Source organism: Osmia lignaria, chromosome 7 (genome assembly GCF_051020975.1).
Source record: "Osmia lignaria lignaria isolate PbOS001 chromosome 7, iyOsmLign1, whole genome shotgun sequence".
Classification (NCBI taxonomy): Eukaryota; Metazoa; Arthropoda; class Insecta; order Hymenoptera; family Megachilidae; genus Osmia; species Osmia lignaria.
The window spans coordinates 10,217,751-10,230,580 of record NC_135038.1 but is presented as its reverse complement, the minus strand read 5'-3'; the positions used below and the strand labels follow the sequence as shown (position 1 = coordinate 10,230,580).

Here is a 12,830-nt window from a genome sequence, read left to right as displayed (position 1 = left end):
AGCTATTACTTAAATTTTTCTCACAGTTTTTTAGTCAAAATCCGAAATGAACCTAAGAAATATTTCAAATAGACAAAATTGGAAGATTCTGTTCAAATTACATTAGTATTGATTAATTTCGAGCGATAGGATGAAATCTATCGTGACTCACTTACAAATAAATTTTAATTCCAAGTAAACACACAAATTTTTAAACAAAGAAATTTCATATATTATGAAATAACATTCAAATGGGTAGAATAAAATTTCAAAAATGAAAATAAAATTAAATTGAATTCGTTCCCGTCTCACTGTTAATTCACTTTTATGGTTTAATATATTTGAAAAATATTACGAAGGAATTATTTCATAAAAGTGTTCCAAATTTTTTCTAGGAAATTTTTCTCCGCGTCATACATTGCATAGCAGTGTAAGCATTCGCTTCATAAAATGAAATTGTAATATCAAACAAATTGAAATACGATTATGTCTGCAATCACTTCCCGTTTAATAAAACACTTGATATAGCAAATAGATTTCAATTATAAACAATTGATCTGTGGTATGTACTACTGGTGTGTACTGTGGTATCTACTTTACTTATAGAGTTCAGATTAAATTTGTTTTGATAGATTTTTGAATGAAATTCTGGAATTCCTTGTGGCAGAAATCAGAAAAGCAACAGTTGAGATAGGTTTCGCATAGAGAAAACTGTTTGTCGGCTGACGAGTTTAACTCTTGAACAGCGGAGTTTGGGTTAATCGTGACCCAAGATTATATTTTCATTTCTTATTTTACGATCTATTTGGATCGTTATGTGAACAGTTCGTTTCACAATCGAGATAATCTAAGAGACCCTCGATGAGGCTATTCTGCTTATATCATCAAGAGATTCCCTTTGTATACTTATGTAATCAGACCAAGTAATTTTACTATGGGGAAATGTTTTGAGATTCGAATCGCCTTCATATTTTAGGATTCTTTCCATTTCAAAGGAGGAAATGGAAGATAAGATAGATAAAAAAAAGTATTATTAGAAATAATCTAAATTTATAATAATTGTATCAAGGAAATCGTAATGTTTTCCATATATAACACTTTTTTTATACAAAAGTGCATGTTGAAATTTTATGCTTCTTTAAAAGCACTCATATAATCCATAAATTTTGTCAATGATAAATCAAGGTTTTAGTGACGTGAATAAATGGCCAATAATTCATCTAGTCAGGTACTGTAACAAATGTCAGAAGATAATATTGAGGCTGATTAATCAGATGCATTTTTGGTTTCGTGTGAGTGCTGATTTATCTTATTTTATTTTGTAATACACTCCTGTCAAAGTCTATTAATTGTGTATGTGCATTAGGCTATCATTTATCATTTTAATAAATTTTAGAAATGCAATTTATTCAATAAAAGGAAGCAATAATATTTCAAACACGTTAAAATTATTAAAAGGATTTTAGTTATTAAAATAACTTTCAGTATTAAAATTAAAACAGTAACATTTCTGTATTAAAATTATTAAAGTATAACTTTTAATAACTTCTACAATTTTTATATATTAAAATAAAATTCATTAAGGAATAAACTCATAATGGCAATTGAATTCTAGAATGAGGTACCTTTTTAATTAAGTACCTCCAGAATTTCCTCATGAATATTGCATACCTTTCTATCTTATTTTCAACTCACAATGACAGAACTAAAAATAAGTTTCCCATCTCATTTTCTAACTTATAAATTATTTCTTTAGGTATTACTTTTCTAATATATAAAAGTCTTTTTATTTACAATTTTCAGTGCCTAACTTTAATTGAATCATCATTGTATACATTTCATTTCTCCTTATTGATGTTATGTATTCATAACTTAAATATATGGCTTTTCTTCCATTGCTATTGTGTACTTTGTATGTATCTACAAAATCGCTTTGAATCAACTCGAATTGCTTTCGATTTCTTTTGATAACCATTTGATTGTAAGATTTCATCCGTGAAAGTCTTTACTTGGGGTAAACAGAAATGGTCGAAAGGGAAACGGCACGAAGGTGGTCGTGCTCGTAAAAAGAGTAAACGAATTCACATGGAATTAACGTTGAATGAGGAAAGTAAGGGGTGCCGCCTAATGGAAGGTGCTTGTACTTAGCCAGGTCACGAAATAAGTCATCTAAAAATAGGTTACACGTTCTGGTTACTTTTATCACTACTTCCTGGAAAAAGTCATATCACATTTCACTTACTTTTTCAATTATTAATTTATAATATTTTGGGTACAATGGTTCCTAGAGGACTGAGTGCCCGGAGCGTTTACCAATAATAATAATAATAATAAAATTTATAATATTTCTCCTTGAAACAATCCAAATTCAAAGTTATAAGCCATAAATTTTATATTTTAATCCAATGACCATTAATTTTCTAATTTGAATTTTTAATGAGCTATCTCATATCACCTAACAGTAATTATTATAAAGATAACAGTATTGTTATTTAAAATTTTTCTTTTTTGCTTTTTAATTACTCAATTATATTAAATTTGAATTACTATGGCAGTGAATTTGTGAAAGATTCTCCGGGACACAAATGGTGTATTGATCAAAGTTCCTATTACAAACTGAAACTCACCCTATTCGTGTTTAAAAACCGTCAAAACGACCCTTTGCTTTCCCCTTCAGCCGAATCGTGTGTTCGATAGGATCTAATTTAGAAGTTCAATGTGCTCGCCTCGCCATTGTTCATGGTGTCGGGACCGATAATCAACCCTCCTTTCTGTGGTTTACTATCGGGGGAAAAAAAGTGTAATATAAACGTTTCTCATTCGAGCGAAATTTTGCCATCTTTCAACGTTGTAATTCTGGGTTAGGAGGCTTAGCAAAGTAGGCCGAGCCGTGAAACTGGTGGAAAACTTCACTCGACGTGTATAAGAGGGCCTATGGTACATACACCACCCTTTCTCTGTCCTCTCTCTCGTCATCGTATTCCTATTTCCACTCCTTTCCTGTTTTTAGTTCTACCTTAGTCGCTCGTCTTTCCTCCACTTTTCCGTCATCGATCCGTGTACCCATCATCGAGTCAGCTCGCTGTTGCCAACACTTTCAGGCTACTTTCGTCCGAGATGACCGTTTAAAAATTTCAATCGTCCCCAATTTCTTGGTAAAATTCAGGCTTAAGGTTGTTTTTCTGACCCACTTTCTGCTCAGTCTTCTTACATAATTGATGAGGAAGAAGCCATCTGTAAGGGATGAATTATTGGGTAACTTTTTTCTCCCTTTCTTTTATTAATTATTCGTTATCAACTGCTATAGTTGAAATAATAATATTTGGATTAAAATTTTTTTCTTTTATTTAATTACATATTAATTACAGCATACTTCATTAGAGACTCAAGACTAATTAATAATAATCATTAAAACCTTAAATTATTTCAGATCCCTTCCTACACCTAAGAATCCTGAAAATCCAGCAGTAGAATAATTTTTTCATTTAGAAAAATATAATTAGAAATATTTCAGCATGCAGTGATTACCAAGAATAATTTCAGAAGATTTTTGTTTGATTCATCTAATCTTGTATTTTTTTTCTGTCATGTTTTTACTGTTTCAGGTCACAGATCTTTCGACGGCGAATTCGTCCAGTACAGCACCTTTTATTTATAAATTTAAAGGATATCCTTGATATTCTATATTAACATAAGATGGGATGATTGTCGTGTGATTTCGTACATACATTTGTGTCTAATCGTAATAACGATCATTTTTCAGAAGAAATAATAGTGAACGTTTGATCTTTCCAATTGGCCAATTCAATGAATAATTTCTTGAACGTGAAATGAATTGAACAGATATGTCATAGGTTTCTGTTTTAATTAATATTTTATACAGTCGTGAACCTCGTAGGATTTACACTTACATTGTGAAGAAATTGTGTACATAACGCTTGTAAGTTGGCAAAAAAAAATGGTACGATTGAATAATAATAAGATTAAAAGATATAGTTAGTAACAAAGGTTCAAACGATTACTAATGTAGAATTCAGAAGAGGGATTAATTAATTGTTTGTTCGGCGACTATAAAGGTGAAAGAGCTTATTACCGTCGATTCGATTTTACTTATTAATTTGTTTCTCTCTCTTTTTTTTATGGAAAAGGGTTCTTGAAAATTCACGGATAATGGTAGATGAGCCCCTGCCATTTCCGTGAAACTAGGAACAAAGTAAGGGTGCACGTTTCGAAAGTAATTTTATTCACGACGCGACGTGACAGTTTGTTTTCCAGTGAAACATCGTAGGTTTAAGGTTGTAAGTTTTAAGGAAGCTCGGAGAAATGTCCTCATACAAGTTGTAAAGTACGTATATCAATAAAGACGCTGATGTGGTGCAATAAATTATCAACTTCTTGTTTCACATGTTTTATAAATTGTTTCTCTCAAATCATAAACCTTCTCTACTAGAATTTCCAACGTCCCTGAGTGCTCGATTGAATGCAAGTTATATCATGTTGATATTTTATTTTTTATTTTAGGTTTGGAGAATGATAGATTAATAGAATGAATGTCCTTTTTTATTAATATTTCAGGTTCTTCAATTAACCCATTATAATTTTTATTATTATTTTAGTTGTATATGTGCAGATGTGAATATTTCAGGAGTGGAGCGAACTGTATAAGTTGTTTTAAAGTAATTAGTTTTATTTTAATTATTATTTTAATTTAGTATTACATAATAATTTTCCATTATTATTTAACAAGATTTACAGGAAATCTGTGGTGGACGAAGTAGTATGAGTCAATAATTAATGATGCATTGCATTGAAATTCTCAAAATCGAATTTATACCTCTACAACAATTACATTACCACTTCAATTTAATATTACGCTATAATTTTCCTTTATTATTTTCTATAATTCACGATTAAATAGTAAAACATGCTCTTAGATTAGTAGTGAAACTGTTTACACGATAACAGTGGTGCACGAGGTAGTATAAATCAATAATAAGCGACACGCTGCATTAGAATTTACCAAATCGAATCTAATGCTTTTACTAAATCATAATTTCCCTTTATTAGCTTTTGAAATTCATTGTTAAACATTGTTAAGTAAATATTGCCATTATACTAGAAGCAAAACTATTAACAGAAAATCTATGATAAAGCAAGTAGTACAAGTCAATAATTTCTGCCACATTGACTTAAAATTCACTAAATTAAATAAATACTTTGAATTTTCCTTAAAAATCTACATCTCAATAATCTTAATAATCATTTTAAATTATTATAATTAATTTCAATTTAAAAAATTGCATTGAATATCGATGAAGCCCTACGTGTTTGACCGAAATAAAAAAGAACACGTGTACTTCCGAACTAAGCAAAAAAGAACTTTACTGTTTCATCCAGCATTTAATTTGCAACGAAAATTCATTTCGGTCGATGATTCGACAAAAATCAGCTCCGCTAGGGGAAGCATAATCCGGTAGAAACGAGCATCCCCTAGCGGTGAATCACATCCGGTGAAGCGACAAACGGTCGAACAAGAACAACATTTCCATTTCTCCCAACAATGCCCCAGGGTACAGCATTGTCAGTCGGTTGTAATATCTGTGCAGAAAGTCAATGTCAGTGGGACTTAACGATACGAATGCTTAGGAAAAAGACTAATGATCGGTCGTCGAAGGGAGTCAAATGATTTCCTTAAGGTGGCTAATGTATTGGAAAAAGAGACGCTTATCCACCTTCAATCGGGTACATTTATAATGGCCGTGTTAAAGACGAACATTCAGCAGTTATCTCCCTAAAGCTAACCGGGGTATAATGAAAAAAATTCATTAATCATTCGAACATCGATGTTTTAAGACTTCATCTTCTTAAAGGAGGTATGTACATTTTTTAATAACTCCAGTATAGGCATATTGTGTTTTAATAACATTTTAGACATGCTGTACAGCAATTAACATAATCTCCATTTCAATTTAAGATACACGTTTAGTATTATACCGGACTTTGAACTTCATTAAAAGGAATATTTGTTAGGTGTTTCACCAAACAGTTAAGTTGAATTACTGCAGTTAAAGAGATCAAGTATTGTACGGTCATAGGGGGAAAGTATAATGTGCTATTGAATATGTATTACCTCCGTTGAATATTAATGTTCAAACATGACGCGTCGTAATTTCAGTGGTAATAATTTCTTGTAATAAATTTTGCATTCATTCATTTATCTTCTTCACTTAGTTGGTTCATTGTTTACTAGTCATTAAATATTTCAGAAGCAGAAACTATTTTTATACTATAATTATCACGTCATTGTGAATTTTGGAAATTTAAAATTCCGAAGTTCCGAAATTCTGAAATTTTGAAACTTTCAAGTTTTAGAATGATGAAAGTTTACATTTTTAGAAAAGGGCCAATTCAGATTCTTAGTGGTGGCAAGTCCACCCTGACCACTTAGTTACACCATAACGACATACAAATTTCTATTGTCTATTTTATTAGAAAAAATGACATTTTTACTTTCAATAATATCAATCGTCTGATAGTATCAAGTCGTCTGATAAGTTTAATTGATACTAAACGGACAGACAGCTGGATTACAAGTTCTTACGGAGATTCGAAGTAAGTTGAAGGATTTGAAAGCCACAACCGTGAGTGAAGAACATTATCCTTCTAAGACCATCTCCAAGAGAATTTTGAAGCATTGTGGTAAACCTTAAAGAGTCGACCTGAATCAAAGGATCAGTGATATCCTGCTGTTAGAATACTAATGCCCTTCCATCCTCCGTGAGTTCGCTATTATCGACAAGGGACGATCTTTTTCTTTGAACAGTCTCTTTTCACAAAAAGCATATGGGTTTAATATTTTAAGCAAAACAGTAACAACATAAAAGCTCTATGTTTTATTAAAAATTTACATCATCCTGCTAAAAGTTTCGGTAGAGTAATATTATTAAATTTTTCACTTTACTGGCAAATGTGAATTCCCGTTACCTTCACTGTTAATTATAACTCACTCAATGGGACGTGTTTCATTCCATTTAAAAAGAACTTCAACACCTTTTTGTATCGTTTATAATTTTAAACGTACGTATATCTTGTTACTGCAATGAAACTGGGCTTGAAATAATTCAAACCCTTTGTACAAAAAAAAAGTTGTTCTCCGGAAACTAATTTTGATATAAGAAAAATTTTAATTAAAAAATGTAATATTATGGGCGCTTTAAAACAGTGTTACCTTTTCATTAACTGTACCGTTGATAGAGTAGCTTGATGAGACAGGAGTTGGTTTATCATTACTTGATTTTCTTGCATCTGCATACATAGTTAATGCCATTAATCACGTGGCTGTTGTATAATTTAGCTGAGCGACACCTGGGTTTCGAGGGTTTTGGAGTCTGTATACGTCAACGCCAAAGTCTTTGTTTATTACGTTTCTCATTATAGTGATAATCTTTAGGAATGAATTAGGATTTGAAATATCCTTTTGACATTTAGCTCTCAGATGGTGGACCCAAGCCTTTATTTATTAAATTCACAATTTAATTTAATATTAGCGATTTTTAAGCATGCTAATGTTTCTCTTCCACCATTTTATTTCGCTTTGTTCCTCGAATTAAAAATTTAGAAGTTTGAAGAATTTTCCACCCCTTCAGCCCCATTCGCGGCAATATAATTAATCTACTGTATCAAAATCCTTTATTTAGACATTTAAATGCCTAATTTTATTCAATGGTTCATTGCAATTTGTCTTGTAAGACTGGTTCACTATTGACCCATTCAAGAATAAAATAGTTGATTTATGTAATAAATGTTTCAAAGCATCCAAAGTACATCCAATATTGCACCAGAGAATGACACCTACCACTGCCAGTTAACACATTACGTCGTGTTCATTACACCACACTGTCATAAAAGCACTATGTTAGCGTATGTTAAATCTTGATGACACACCACCCCATAAAGCTGCGCGTAATGCAACAGGGTGTACGTAATGTCCTATAGAAACGCACCCTTTCGCTGGTGGCGCGTATCAAACGTGCATGAGAATTTATCAGACCCTTTTCACTGGAAAATCGACTGAACGGAAGGGATTGGGAGGAAGAGGTTGGGTAATAACAATGCGAAGAAGTATAAAAAGGAAGCGAGGCTGGAACAGAGGGGTCTCGAAATACCCGGAAGCGTTTTCCTCGTCGAAGAATACCACCCGCCGGTGGTGGAACTTTTCTGCTTTGTCGAAAGATCGATGAACTCTGTCCTTAACTGTAACAAAGAGGAAAACAGAGGACACCCCCTGGATACTCGTGTTTGGGGCTGGAAAGCAACAAGCAGCTCTCTGAAGCGTAAACGAGAACAACATCGCGTGTAGGGATTGTTTTATGTTGATCTTTTGAATTGCAGGGTGAAAATATGAAAGCACCACTTTATAAAAATAACAAGATGTAAGCATTTCTTTTACGAGGGAAATTTGACAATTTAAAGATTAAATAAAAAGTGATGCCTTTTTATTTTTTTTCAATGAAATGGTAATATAGAGAAAACATCCCCTTGAAAAATTAAGACTGCTCGTGTTATTGCGAATATTTCCATAAATCAATATATTATTATTCCTATAGATACCATCGACAATGTTTTTGCTGTATTTTAAAAAATTTTTTTTTGTATATTCATTTCCATGATCCATTATTTTTTTTATTTGATATGGTGCACATTTGTTGTGTTATTATTCCTACAAATCCCATCGATAATGTTTTTGCTGTATTGCTTTCAATTCTTTTTTTTATGTTCATTTCCATAAAACGATATTTCTTCATATTGTTTGTTTTGTTTGATACAGTGCATATTTGTTATATAATTATTCCTACAAATACTATCGACAATGTTTTCGCTGTATTTTTTTCAATTCTTTTCGTGTTCAATTTATGTCCAGTTTTATATTTTTACGTACGAAACTTTATAACCCTCTAAACAACTTTTCTTACTGCACGAAAGAAGATTTTCCACCGGTTCTGAAACGATAACTCAAGAATTTCAAATGAATCTGGCATTAAACTTCTCGAAAGTTTCGAAAGCTCCTACCAATCTGAACGATTTGTACTCGAGGGAACTTTTTAAAATACTACACAAAGATTTTCAGATCTCATTCCGATCTACTTTCCTTTTTGCATTTTAATTTTCCAACTGAAAGAATTGTTTCAGTCTAAATCTCCAATAATAATCAATAGAAATTTGCCTATAAATGATACCAATTATTCAAACGTTCTTTTCATCCTTTCAATTCTTCTCGCGCCCGTATCGTTTAATTATAGGGAGGCAAAAAAAATGAACTGGCTGGTAAGAGATAAACCCTTTGTTCACGGTTTTCATCGTTAAACTAGATCAAAGAGGAACAGGGTCATTTTGACATGCATCATGATGGAAACGGTTCGAGATTCGAGTCTTTTGTGCGGTATATGAGCTGCTCATTTTTCCGCAGAGATGAAGAAACGTGGATTGTAAAAAAGAGAGTAAAACGCTTAAGAGCTGAGCGTTGTATAGGAAAGGTTATGGTCACCGACTGGTATAATACCGCTTTTACCATGGCCTGGTATCATTCGGCGAAACGAGACCCACCTGCTTCATATCTGGCTTTTCTCGCTGCTAGCAGAGCGTCCCTAACGTCCCACAAATTCACCAAGATTTCCTTTCCAAACCTGCAGCTTTCGTGGCTACGTTATGGTTACACGAATAATCCTCAAAATCGTCTTGGAGCTTTCCAAGTGTGAACGTGCCTTGTACGACGATATGGCCGAAAATACTCCGAATCCTCTTTAGTATTGTTAAATGGAGGACCATATGGATTAGGAGCTGAATGCTAACTGTGCAGTTTCTGCGGTTTTCAATTTTATTGAAGTGTGATAGAATAAAATTATAAATTCTTAACTCTGTTAATACTGCACTTATTGATGTTTAAAGAGACACATTATAATTAAGACAATGAGGGTGGTCCAATGGTAACTGCTATTGTTAGCAATGCTAATTAGCAATGCTAATTGCTATTGTAACACCTAATTTCATGTACAGAGGATACTTAATATCAAACAATAATTATATAATATGGTATATTATAACAAGGATTATTAATTTGAATTTGTATTTATTTAGATGTATGTTGGTCTCCAGTGAAACGTGTTAACAGAACTTTAACAATGGAAATTAATATATGCATTAAAACAGATTGAAATTCAGATTATTAATCTACAGATTAATTTTTATAGAAAATAAATGAGAACAATGTTTTTTTATTTATACATATTCGAATAGCTGGCAGCAGGTTTAAAATCACAATATAAAATAATTAAAAAATGTTATCAATAGCTTTTTCATATTTTTGTTTTTCAACTTCCATATACCCTCACATTTTTCTGTATTTATGTCACTGTGAAATAAACAATTTATTACACTGTCACATACACTGCGATATGTTGTAATTTTATAAACATCTGCAGTGCGTTGATTACTAAGTATACGAGTACTTTTCGAATTTCCAGATCGATCTTATTCGTGTCAAACAAACAAGTCAAGGTTTCTCCAATTCATTTCGGGAATAGTGCAGTTTCGGCGATATTCGACCACGAGTCGAGAGGACATGATTTATATCGTGCTCGTGACATGCTTGAAATATCGTATGGGTCATAAGTCACGCGACGGAATCGGCCTTGAAATTTACCCTACGAGACATATCCTTGTAATCAAAAAGATCAATCATGAAACAATCTAACAATCATGGCGCTGTAATTGCGTTGTAATATTAGCTGTACTTTATATATCTTTTTCAAAATTTTTGCAACAATCCTCTCTCTGACGCTCACCAAAAAATTAAGAATAATATTTCATTATCTAACTGTAATAAAATTAAATATTATATAATGTCACCATATTTTTTTAATTATAAATGTTGGCTCTCCAATCGAAGTCCTTATTTTAACAACGATTAAAGTGAATTTTGTGGTTAAAACAGAATACATGTCAAAGGAGAACGTAAGCAGCAGGGAGGAATGTCAACACTGAAGACAAAGCTTAAGAGAATGATAGGACTAGGTAAACACTGTTGAAATGTGTACAAAACATGACGCAGCTGTAAGTGACTTTTCCACTCTCGTCGGCAGCATACGTTTTTTTTACATAAAACAAATTCAGACACATGATTCGTTATAAAGGAAAGCAAACATCGTGAAACAAAAGAAATCAATCGTGCCATGAACGAACGTATTGCAAGTCCCATTAATCCGGTTGGTGTCGTTCGGCCGATATTAAAAGGCAATATTTATCTTGGACGCTCTTGGAAATTTATTACCTCGTAAATAACAGCACCGTGAACGATAGCACCCTGTGAAATTCCTTCGATTCCATATATTCATCGATTAGCGAATTATAATAATCTGTTGTACCTTCGTTCGTTCGCGTAATCGAAATTGGATTTACTCGATTATTATTCGGAAAATGTGAAAATAAACCAGCCCCGCGTTGCGGTGTCGAGATTATTTTGGACGAAATTTGTTTATCGTGCGTATAACAATTACCTTCGACCAAACAACATTAATGCACAGGCTTCGTTCAGAGCAAACCACATTCAACAGCGGGTTGTAATTGATATTGTAATGATATTGCAACAAATTTAGAGTGAAGTGATTGCAATTGACTTACGGACCATGAAGAGAGCCCCAATTTCAATTCAATTTCGTATTTCATAAATTTTAAACAGTTCCCTTTATACTAAATTCTTTCATTCGAAGATTATACATTTAATTTTCGGTTAATACCTTTGTATACATTTTGTAAGTTTGAGTCACGATTGACCCAGTCTCTGCCGTTCAAGGATTAAGCGAACGTATCAGATAGTATGGAGCAGGTATCGAATGTAAATAGAGGTCGGTTTACTTTTTCATTAACGTCTGTTAATCAAACACAGGCTGTTTGAAATAGAATGGTGGAATATCAAATGAATTATCGTAGACTCTCGTTACATTGCCACTTGAGCGATTTAATATTCTCACTGATTTTCAAGCATGCCAGTGCTACTAAAATGATACAACTTTATCTCTTTTTCCCCTTTCAACCGAAAGTTTGGAAGTTTTACAAATTTTCTACCGCTACAACTCTGTTTGTGGCAATATAACGAGAGTCTTCTGCAATTTCCCTACAATGTTGATTTTCGCAGCACAAACACACCAAGTTTAATTTTGTTTAAACTACATTTTGCTAACTTTTGATTCGAAAGATATCTCTGTCATAAATCTTGAAAGCCTAGCAGTAAAGCTAATTAATGCAACTTTTGATACACAAACTTTATTCATTAATAGGTACACCTGTGTAAAATTCTGCAATTTTGTTGGAAATACTCTGTTCAACTGTGTTTTGGATTGCTTCGTTTAGTCCAGTCAAATATTTTGCAGTTTGAATTCACGTTTCATAAGCTTTGAAAACATCATTGAATTCATCGAGAGAATGGAGATTTTGAATGTTATAATTACTTTTTCCTAGAATACTTCACAAATGACAATATGCAATATCGTGAAAAAAATGTCCGCTTCAAATCAGTCAATAGCAGAACGTGACGAGACTGTATAAAACTAGATGAGTGATTTTTTTTTTTTTTTTTACCCTCGTGTTCACGTGGTAGATATTACTATTGAAGAAGAGAGGAAACGAGTATTTGTTATAAAATGATATTTCAGAACAATATGAAATAATTCCGTTTATTATTATATTATTTTTCTTATTTTTATTTTGCTCTGTTAGATGGAAAATATAAAATTTGCAAGCATTATTAAGATATGATACTGCTAAGATTGTCACATATTTTGAACTTGTTTTTCATA

General features: G+C 32.4%; 1 protein-coding gene across 2 annotated transcripts in view; it reads left to right on the top strand.

The window, feature by feature from the left end:
* The window catches only part of AstA-R1 (allatostatin A receptor 1), a 36,779-nt gene that overhangs the window by 22,282 nt on the left and 1,667 nt on the right, over positions 1-12,830 (top strand). Inside the window, exon 6 of one of the 2 annotated variants that reach the window (XM_034324926.2) lies at positions 3,585-4,436. The exons of the other annotated variant lie outside the window; for it this stretch is intronic. The gene's annotated coding sequence lies outside the window, so the exon portion shown is untranslated. Of the gene's footprint in view, positions 1-3,584; positions 4,437-12,830 lie in introns of those variants that run through there. 2 annotated transcript variants of the gene reach the window in all.